Consider the following 11,716-nt stretch of genomic DNA (forward strand, 5'->3'; position numbering starts at 1 on the left):
GGAAGATTGTGGCCCGTTTGGTTGCTTACGTTACTGTTGGACCTTCATAGCATGGAACTCAAAGCACCTCTAGGCCTGTCTCACTAGGAACGCTGGAATCAGCAGTAAGCCGCGTTGCTTCCCGAAGCACCGACAGTTATTACCCTCATCTCCCCTCTCTCCACTCTCACCGATGGTGGCGGCGGCGCTCAGCAGATCGGAGAACAGCAAGTCGACCTCCGGCCCCTTCACCGGCATCTGCATCATCACCTTCGGCACTTCGCCAATGGCGTCAAGCACTTTTTTCACCTCCCACATACTCATTCGCATTCGATCCGCGTTTAGGTTCTATCCGCGTTAGGGGAATGGGGAATCGGGGTAAACAACCATAGGAGTGATCTTAACATCGTCATGAGTTTGTAGTACCGATGGATTTGAGGATCCCGATCCAGACTGAGTACAAGGGTAATGGGGATTGGGGGTAAATCTTGCATAGTACTCTTAGATCTTAGCCTCGGTGACCCTATAGGTGGTTGGAGCGACGGGTGCCCTTGGCTTTGTCCTTCTCCTCGAGCTGCACCACCATCTCTTCTTCCTCGCTGGAGTCCAGATCGATTGGCATGCTTCGGTGTCCTGGCCCCGGCGCCCTTACAACCATCGCCACCGCATCTTCTTCTTCCACCTCCATCGCCACCGCTTCTTGTTCCTCCTCCGCCACCGCCATAGTCCTTGTCGTGAAGTACGCTGGGGCTTGATGGTCATGAGGACGCATGTACTCTCTGTACTTAGCCCACCTGTCCCTCTATCTAGCATCGCCGGAGTCGGCCTGATTCATGGCTCAGCGAAGGATGTCGACTGACATAGCACCCATCGTTGGGTCAGGAATCAACGTCTCCAACTCCTCCGGCGTTGTCTTCTTCACCACAACATCTGACTCTTTATGCATGTCTGCCATGCTGCTGAAGTTCAAGCAGACTTCCATGGTGTTCTCGAACTTGGTGCGGTCACCGATTGAGCACCTGAGAAAGAAAGCCCTTCATCCAATGCCCCAATGGAAGGGGTTGGGGATGGGGTTGGAATTGCTGCTGGAGTTCATGGCAATGGATACGAGGAACAGAGAGATGACTGAGTGAGATGGTGGGTAAGTAGTGACCGTAAGGATGGGTAAATAAAGGGGTTATGGACAATAGGTTAATTTTAATGGTGATCAACCTGGGAACTTTGTGCTCTTTGTAATGCAGACCGACAAGGAGAACAAGGGCAAGGAGGTGGTGCCGCCCATGGAGGTTGTGCCAGCAACGCCTGAGGGGGTGGCCATGGATGATGACGTGGTGCCGGAGGAGCCCTCTAGCGGCAAGTGCCGGAACCACGAGCACTACCATGATGAGGGTGCTCCAACCCACTTCTGCAAGGTGATCCTTGCCCCTCAGCTTGAGTGCATTCCGATGCCACTGGACTTCAGCAAGCACTTCCCGGCCGTGCTGACAGAGTTCAATCTGAGGATGAACACCGGATGCTCACGGAGGGTCACTGTCCGACTGATGGACGATAGGGTCACCCTTGATTAGGGTTGGGCCCCCTTCACCGCCATCCATTAGATCAAGATCAGCTACATGGTGACGTTCAAGCCGCCGACTCCCGACACACTCAAGGACATCGTCTTCAACGACGACGACATTGAAGTGGTGACCAAGTGCGGGAGGCACGACGACGTCTTCGCCGTGAATGTCTAGGACATCCCTTCCTATGCTCCAGCCGGTTTAGTTTCATATCGTACTGCTTTGCTTTTGAACCGATATGTTTAAGTGTGGCACTGTATTTAAAACCGTGTCTTGCTATGGTTTACAACTATCTTCTATTGTGTGTCTATGGGTTATTCTTCATGCCGCTGTGTGCTGGTAACCTCACCACCTCACCAAAGAGGTTACCATACAATAGGTGTTGCATGGAACCAAACACTATGCCTTGTGTTTGCGCCTAAACAAGCTGGCAACCAAACAGACTACTTTTCGTTACACCCCATGCAGGCTAAAGGGTATGCAGGCTACCAAACTAGGTGCATATATTGGTTTTTTGCCTGTATACCCTTAATCAGGCTTCGTTGAGCCAGGCTCTACGGGCCAGGCTGCAGCGAGAAGGCTACCAAACATGCCCTTGTTCTCTGTTTGTTATCCATCCATAGAAGGCCTGAAACGTCCCTTCGTTTGCTCGTCCGTCCTCACAGAAAACGTTTTCCTGCATCTAGATACCCCTTCCATTCTTCTATTTATATGAATATAACTACTTATCATTTTAAAGAGACACCGAAATGACATTGCATATCTGAATTTCATTAAAGCAAATAGTAGCTTCTCTATCGTATCGTCACCGTCTATTCATCATTGTTTCAGATGAGCAAACCCTAGACTTACTAGGACAAAAACCACTGTAACCAATGAAGATTTGCAGTCCTCCCCGCCTAACGACGACGAAAAAACGTCCGTCAAATACAAGAATTACTTATGTTACGTTTTTTTACTAAACTCATGTTACGAATCAAAGTTGTTAATTGAAGTATCATCAAAAGAATCATATGGTTCCACTGCCTCTAGTTTCTCGGAAGGAAATGTCACACACCCACGCTCCCTATTTTGGTGAGAAAATTACATCTACGGTAACTGAACTTGTCTCTAGGGTTCAGTATGGTCACTGTATTCACAGAACATAAATTTACGGTCACTGGACTCGCTGAACCGGGTCAGCGTATGGTAACTCGTACCATTTTGGCTCGTATTTTGCACACGTGGACGTATTTGACCCAAAAACTGTTTGACCCGCCATCTGTACATGACACGTCGTCCATTTCATAAAGAAGTGAGTGACCACTTTCCTCAAAAAAAGCGCGCGACCACGGCGCGGTTTTGCATATTTCCCCCTGCCCATTCGGGATGGCTCGGCTTCTCTCCAGAATTCATATCACCGTCTCCAAGGCTAAGGAAAGAAAGGGGAGGCGATCATGGGAGGTGATCGGCTAGGGTTTCGTCACCGCCGACGGAGCGACGGCGGCCCGCGGGTTCGCCGACAAAGCAAGCTGAACCATGGTGCCTCGTCGCCGCGCGGAGGGAGACCCACCCCCCTGTCTACGGTAAGCATCTTTGAAACTCTGAAACCCTCTGTAACCCCCTCTCTCCCCACCCTTCTTTCTGAAAGTCGTTAATCTCACGATTTAGATCGTGCGCACTTGTATTTCCTTTTAGATAGTTGATATTACTGCTAGTGTTTGTTCTAGGGCTTTTGTTCCGGGGCGCTCGAGTGTGTGGTTGGCCGTCTCGGGCGCACGCGTTTTATAGAGCGCGTCGGATGACGCGCACTGGACACTTTTTCGCGCGCGCGCGATTTTTTGCCACGCGCCAGAATCTCCCGCGTCCACTGAAGCACGCAAAACCGCTCCGTGCGGGCTAAGAGCATCTCCAGCGCGCTCCCAGAAAGGCCTCCTTAGGCGACCTTTTCGCGCCGGCGCCGAAAAAACGGCCCAGTCGCGCCCCCAGGAGTCCGATTTTCGCCGGCCTGGGCCGAAATCAGCGTCGGCGGACCCAGGTCGTACCCGGCGCGCTGGGGGGCGCCCCGGGGTGCCGGGGTGAGCGGTTTTGGTGCGAAAGAGCCACGGGCCAGCCGCGTCAACGACACCGCACATCGTCTCCCCCCAACGCCTCGGTTTCCCGCGGGGAATCAATGACAAGGCTGCCGCCGGTCAGCCTTGCCATTGATTGCTCATGGGCGGCGCGTCACGGGACAGCATGCCGACGCCTCCCCTCCCTCGCACGCTTACACACGGGCGCGACGCGGCTATATAAGCTGGTGGCCTCGCTCGCCTCTGGCCACACCAGCCCTGCCTTAGCCGCCGAGTTCTACCTCTCCCGAGCGCCGCCGCTGAGCCCTCCCTCTCCATCCCCCTCTCCCGATGGCCGAGCGTTTCCCCGAAGATGAGGCGACGGCCAACGGCTTTGGCCGCCGCACACTCCGCGAATAGGAGTCATGTCTCCTGTTCCAGGCGAACATCCCAGTGCCGCCGGACATGCGTGCCGGGCCGACGGGGTGGAGGCTCAGCAACTGGGGAGTGCCCATTCCTCCGTTTCCCAACGTCGTGGCGCGTCCCTCCTACTTCGCCGACGAGGTGGAGGTCGTGCACACCTCCCTCACTGACGCCCAGCTCGCCCTCCCCCAGTACGCCGCCGACAACCACGCGGCTTGGGCGGCGTACTTCGAGCGCCGTCAGCAGCAATGGCTGGCATCCACCAACAGCGCGCCGGTGGTCGGCGACCTGAAGAACAACGAGGGACGCCACCTGTGGTGGGGCGTCCTCGGCCGCACACTCGAGGGTGTGCTGACGCACCTCAAGGGCAGCAACAACCCGCCGTTGGCGTATGTGACGCCCCGTGACCGATGTGCGAGGTGTCGTCCAGTTATTCGTTGTTGTTGCGTTGTCATTGCTTGCGTGTCATGCATTGCATATCATGTCATCATGTGCATTTCATTTGCATACATGTTTGTCTCATGCATCCGAGCATTTTCCCCGTTGTCCGTTTTGCATTCCGGCACTCCGTTCTCCTCCGGTGGTCATTTCTACCTTTCTTGTGTGTGGGGGGATTAAATATTTCCGGATTGGACCGAGACTTGCCAAGCGGCCTTGGTTTACTACCGTTAGACCGCCTGTCAAGTTTCGTACCATTTGGACTTCGTTTGATGCTCCAACGGTTAACCGAGGGACCGAAAAGGCCTCGTGTGTGTTGCAGCCCAACACCCCTCCAGTTTGGCCCAAAACTCACCAAAACTCTCTCCATCATCTAGAGCGTTCGATCACGATCGCGTGGCCGAAAACCGCACTCCATTTGGAGCTTCCTAGCTCCTCCTACCTATAAAAAGGTATCTTCCCCGAAAATCCCGGGTCATTCGCACCCTAACCCTAGCTCCCCGCACATCCGCCGCGTCGGACACGTCCGGTCCGGCCGGACGAAGCTGCCGCCACCGCCCCGCGCCAATAGCGTGCCGCCATGTGGCACTCGGCGCCCGGCGCCGCCGCGGCTCGCACGGGCCCGAGGCCGGCCCTCCCGCGCCGCCTCCCGGGCCGCGCCCCGCGCCTCCTTCCGCCTCCCAGCGCCGCCCGCGCTCTGCCCGATGCCGCCCTTCACCGCCATCGCGTCGCCGACCGGCAGCCGCGCCGCCCGCGCCGGCCGGAGGTGCTCGCCGCCGCGCCGCCTCAACCTCCGGCGCCGGCAGCCGCGCCAGCGCCGCCCCCTCCGCGTCCAAGCGCCGCCTCGCCGCAGCGTCGCCGGATCCGGCCATCCCGGCCTCTCCTCCGGTCCCTCGAAGCTCCGGCGCATCTCTGGTGACCTCCCCTCCGGCGAACCTCGAAGTCTGCGCCCGCCAGATCTGAGATCCATTTTTCTCGCGGTTGACTTTTCCCCTCCAAACCCTAAGCATTTTCCAATCTTCTTCATGTCACAACTTTGCACCTGTAACTCCGTTTTGCGCATATAGCATATCAAAATGTTCGCATCAGAGAGCACATCATTTCATCTCATTGCATCATTTTAATTTAAGTTCATCTTGATGCCTGTAATGCTGTTAGAAGAGTGCTACTTGAGATAATTGTCAGATCTGCTGCTCCATTTAGCTATTTGTCATTTTTGCCATGATTATTCTGTGCATGATATGCCCCTGAGCTCTACATATGTTTTCTTAAGGGTTTTGTCATCTTTCGAGAGGTGCAACCCATGTATTTTTGTGATGTGTGTGGTGACTAGCATAAGCTTGCAAAGTGAGGCACTTGGTAATGCTGATTTCAGGGACTTAGCATTTCCACTAAGTCCTTGGGTTGTTTATCTCATTATGCCATATGTTCATGTTGTTTCCTAGTGATCCGTACCTCTTTTGAGGATGATCAGTAAGGATGTTTTATTAATATTGTAGTGCTCTATCCATCCATGTCTTTGTTTGCAATTATGGAGTACCCTAGCTTGAGTCAATCGAGCTCTACTTTTGTCATTTCGTGAATCTGGGCAGATTGTCTACTTGTTAGCGATTTTGCCGATGATGTTGTAGTTGATCCGTGCATGCTATGTTATTGTTCTTGCCATGTCTAGCTTGCATTTTGTGTATTCTTGATGGGTGTATGCTTAGTTTGTCATGACTTGCTCTGTAGTGAGTGCATCGAGCTCGTAAACATGCCTACTTGATATCTGTTTTGCATGCTCCAGTTTTTCACTAAGTCTGAGAGTCTGATTATGTTTTTGCCATGTTCACATGCTTGCAATTGTATTTTCTGATCCCTTTTGGCTCAAGGTCACTAAGGGACTTTTGTTAATCTCTTTGAGTAGCTCCATGCCCTGCTTTACTTTGCCATGTTCAAGTCCTGTAGCATATAGTTTTCTTAATCCAAAGTGTGCTACCTGATCTGAAATTCCAGACAAGTGTTGATTTCACTAAGTCTGAAATCTGTTTGTCAAATGCATTTTTGCCATGCTTGTTTGAACCTGTTAATGGATGAATTGGCCGCAGCTCAGTGTTCCTCTTTTGTCAAGCATCATGAATGAATCCCTGCCATGTATTTTGTTGCCATGTTTTAGTGCTGTAGCATGTTCATCTTGTTGCATTTAGATGGCTACTTGCTGTAAATCCCAGAACGTGGTCATATTTGAATTGCTTGCCATTTCCAAACCGTAACTCCGATTCCGGCGTTCTTCATATCGTTTTCAAGCGATTTCATCTCATCTTTCCAGTGGCACACTTGGATTTCCATGTTGAGGCCAGATTCATGCATTCCTTGTCAAATCTTGCATATGCATCGCATACCGCATCCCGCATATCATACCATGTCCATGTGTTGGTTGTTTACTATGTTGTGTGCTTCTTTCCGGTGTTTGCTTCTTCGGGTTGGTTCCGGTTACGTCGCGTTTGTGAGGACCCATTCGTCTACGTCCGTTTGTCTTCTTCATGGACTCGTTCTTCTTCCTTGCGGGATTTCAGGCAAGATGACCATACCCTCGAAATCACTTCTATCTTTGCTTGCTTAGTTGATCGCTCTTTTGCTATGCCTATGCTGCGATACCTACCACTTGATTATCATGCCTCCTATATTGTTGAACCAAGCCTCCAACCCACCTTGTCCTAGCAAACCATTGTTTGGCTATGTTACCGCTTTGCTCAGCCCCTCTTATAGCGTTATTAGTTGCAGGTGAAGATTGAAGTCTGTTCCTTGTTGGAACATGGAGATGTTGTTCCTTGTTGGAACATGTTTACTTGTTGGGATGTCACATTATATCTTATTTAATTAATGCATCTATATACTTGGTAAAGGATGGAAGGCTCGGCCTTATGCCTGGTGTTTTGTTCCACTCTTGCCGCCCTAGTTTCCATCATATCGGTGTTATGTTCCCGGATTTTGCGTCCCTTACGCGGTTGGGCTATAATGGGAACCCCTTGACAGTTCGCCTTGAATAAAACTCCTCCAGCAATGCCCAACATTGGTTTTACCATTTGCCACCTAGCCTTTTCTTTCCCCTTGGGAGTCGCGCTCCTGAGGGTCATCTTTATTTTACCCCCCCCCCCCGGGCCAGTGCTCCTCTGAGTGTTGGTCCAAACTAGAGTCCTGTGCAGCGCCCCCTCGGGGAAACTTGAGGTTTGGTTTTAGTTGTATGGAGAGCTCATCTGAGTGTGCCCTGAGAACGAGATATGTGCAGCTCCTATCGGGATTTGTCGGCACATTCGTTTGGTGTTGCTGGATTTGTTTTAACTTGTCGAAGTGTCTTGAAGAACCGGGATACTGAGTCTGATCGGAACGTCTCGGGAGAAGGTCTATTGCTTCGTTGACCGTGAGAGCTTTTCATGGGCTAAGTTGGGACACCCCTGCAGGGATTTGAACTTTCGAAAGCCGTGCCCGTGGTTATGGGCAGATGGGAATTTGTTAATGTCCGGTTGTAGAAAACCTGAAGTTGACCTTAATTAAAATGCATCAACCGCATGTGTAACCGTGATGGTCTCTTTCCGGCGGAGTCCGGGAAGTGAACACGGTGTTGGAGTTATGCTTGACGTAGGTTGTTCTAGGATCACTTCTTGATCATAGTTTCTCGATTGTGCTTTGCCTTCTCTTCTCGCTCTCTTTTTCGAATATGTTAGCCACCATATATGCTAGTCGCTTGCTGCAGCTCCACCTCATACCTTTTACCTTACCCATAAGCTTAAATAGTCTTGATCGCGAGGGTGCGAGATTGCTGAGTCCCTGTGACTCACAGATACTTCCAAAACCAGCTTGCAGGTGCCGATGAGTCCGTGCAGATGACGCAACCACGCTCAGGAGGAGCTCAATGAAGATCTTGTCCTTTGTGTTGTTTCGTTCTAGCTGATCAGTAGTGGAGCCCATTTGGGGTCGATCGGGGACCTTTGTCGCATTTGGGGTTTCTTCTTTTATTTTGGTTCCGTAGTTGGACCTTGATTGTATCTGTTTGATGTAATGCTTTATTCATGTAATTGTGTGAAGTAGCGATTGTAAGCCAACTATGTATCCCTTTTCCCTTATTGTATTACATGGGTTGTTTGCGAAGATTACCTCACTTGTGACATTGCTTTCAATGTGGTTATGCCTCTAAGTCGTGCTTCGACACGTGGGAAATATAGCCGCATCGAGGGTGTTACAAGTTGGTATCAGAGCCTTCCCCGACCTTAGGAGCCCCATTGCTTGATCGTTTTTAGCAGCCGAGTTGTGTCTAGGAAAATGTTTTGAGTCATTTAGGAATTTTATATCGGAGAGTTTAGGAATTCTTTTTACTCCCCAGTCCCCTCATCGCTCTGGTAAGGCATCCTAACGTAGAGTTTTGACTCTTCTCTTCTCAAATTTCACAAAAAACAATTTAGGATCACGCGGGTATCTTAGAATCGTTCCGATGGTTTTGTGACGAGAACATTGTCTTGGTGCCTCCTGTCAGGGGTTTTGTGGAAGTGTCCCGGGGAGTTGAGCACCGAGGTGTTGTGTAACACCCTCGATGAAACTATAGCTCCCACGTGTCAAGGCACGACTTAGAGACATAATCGCATTGAAGGCATATGTCGCAAGTTAGGCAATCTTCACAACATCCCATGTAATATAAATAATAAAGGGGAGATAACAATAGTTGGCTTACACTCGCCACGTCAATTAAGTACATAAATAACATTACATCATCCAAACACTCATGGCCCGACTACGGCGCCAAAATACAAGATAACCCAACATGCGACACAGTCCCAATCACCCCCAACTGGGCACCACTACTGATCATCGGGAAAGGAAACATAGTAACATTGAGAGTCTTCGTCGAACTCCCACTTGAGCTCATACGCGTCTGCTGGAGCGAAATCATCAGGCCCTGCATCTGGTGTAATAGTAATCTGTGAGCCACAGGGACGCAGCAATCTCGCACCCTCGCGATCAAGACTATTTAAGCTTAAAGGTATGACAGGGTAAAAATATGAGTGGAGCTGCAGCAAGCGACTAGCAAGTATGGTGGCTAGCTTATACGCAAAAGAGAGCGAGAAGAGGAGGCAAAGCACGAGCGAGAAACTAGAGGACAACCTGCGCAAACATTACCCCAAAACCGTGTCCACTTCTCGGACTCCGCCGAGAAGAGGCCATCACGGTAACACACTCAGTTGATTCATTTTAATTAAGTTAAGGTTCAAGTTATCTACAACCGGACATTAACAAATTCCCATCTGCCCATAACCGCGGGCACGGCTTTCGAAAGTTCAATCCCTGCAGGGGAGTCCTAACTTAGCCCACGACAAGCTCTCACGGTCAACGAAGGAATAGACCTCCTCCCAAGATGTTCCGATCAGACTCGGTATCTCGGTTACTCAAGACACTTCGACAGGTTAAAACAAGACCAGCAACACCGCCCGAATGTGCCGACAAATCCCGATAGGAGCTGCGCATATCTCTTTCTCAGGGCACACTCAGATTGTCCTAGGTACGGGTAGGCCAGCCCAGAGTTGCCCCTGGTGGCCACAGGTAGCTGACAGGTGGACCAACACTCAGAGGAGCACTGGCCCGGGGGGGTTAAAATAATGATGACCCTTGAGTCTGCAGAACCCAAGGGAAAGAAAAGGCTAGGTGGAAAATGGTAAAACCAATGTTGGGCATTGCTGGAAAAGCTTTAATCAAGGCGAACTATCAAGGGGTTTCCATTATAACCCAACCGCGTAAGGAACACAAAATTCGGGAGCATAACACCGATATGACGGAAACTAGGGCGGCAAGAGTGGAACAAAACACTAGGCGAGAGGCCGAGCCTTCCACCCTTTACCAAGTATATAGATGCATTAATATAACATGGCAATATAATGATATCCTAACAAGTAAACAAATGTTCCAACAAGGAACGACCTTCAATCTTCACCTGCAACTAGCAACGCTATAAGAGGGGCTGAGCAAAGCGGTAACATAGCCAATCAATGGTTTGCTAGGACAAGGTGGGTTAGAGGTTTGACATGGAAATATGGGAGGCTTGAAAGCAAATGGTAGGCATTGTAGCATTGGCATAGCAAAAGAGCGAGCAAACTAGCATAGCGAAGATAGTAGTGATTTCGAGGGTATGATCATCTTGCCTGCACAGTTGTCAGAGTTGACTGGATCCTCGAAAGCAAACTCAACGGGCTCCTCGTTAGCGAACTCGTCTCCCGGCTCTACCCAAACAAGACAAACAACTAACAAGGATACAATCAACCACGTGCAAGGATCAAGCAATATGATGCAATGATGATATGCTATGCGGGATGCGATGCGGGATGCAAAATGCAAGATATGATAGGAAAAGCAAGAACCTGGCCTCAACATGGAAATCCAAGTGTGCCACTGGAAAGATGATACGAAATCGCTTGAAAACGATATAAAGAACGCCGTAATCGGAGTTACGGTTTGGAAATGGCAAGCGATTCAAAAATGACACCGGTCTGCGATTTACAGCAAGTAGCCATCTAAATGCAATGAGATGAACATGCTACAGCACCCAAACATGACAACAAAATACATGGCAGGGATGCACACAAGATACTTAACAAAAGTCTAGCACTGAGCTACGACTAATTCATCCATTAACAGGTTCAAACAAGCATGGCAAAAATGCATATGGCAAACATATCTCAGACTTAGTGAAATTAACACTTGTCTGGAATTTCAGATCAGGTAGCCCTCTTTGGAGCAACAAAACTTCATGCTACGGGATCTGAACATGGCAAAGTAAAGCATGGCATGGAGCTACTCAAAGAGCTTAACAAAAGTCCCTTAGTGACCTTGAGCCAAAAGGGATCAGAAAAAACAATTGCAAGCATGTGAACATAGCAAAAACATAATCAGTTTTCAGACTTAGTGAAAACTGACACATGCTGAAATATAACTCAAGTAGGCATGTTTACGAGCTCGATGCACTCACTACAGAGCAAGTCATGGCAAGACAAGCATACACCCATCAATAAGGCACAAAATTAAAGCTACACATGGCAATAATAATAACATAGCATGCACGGATCAACTACAACATCATCGGCAAAATTGCAAACAAGTTGACAATCTGCCCAGATTCACAAAGTAGCAAAAGTAGAGCTCGATTGACTCAAGCTAGGGTGCTCCATAATTGCAAACAAAGACATGGATGGATAGAGCACTACAATATTAATAAAACATCCTTACTGATCATCCTCAAAAGAGGCACGGATCACTAGTAAACAA

Source organism: Triticum dicoccoides, chromosome 6A (genome assembly GCF_002162155.2).
Source record: "Triticum dicoccoides isolate Atlit2015 ecotype Zavitan chromosome 6A, WEW_v2.0, whole genome shotgun sequence".
NCBI classification, from domain to species: domain Eukaryota; kingdom Viridiplantae; phylum Streptophyta; class Magnoliopsida; order Poales; family Poaceae; genus Triticum; species Triticum dicoccoides.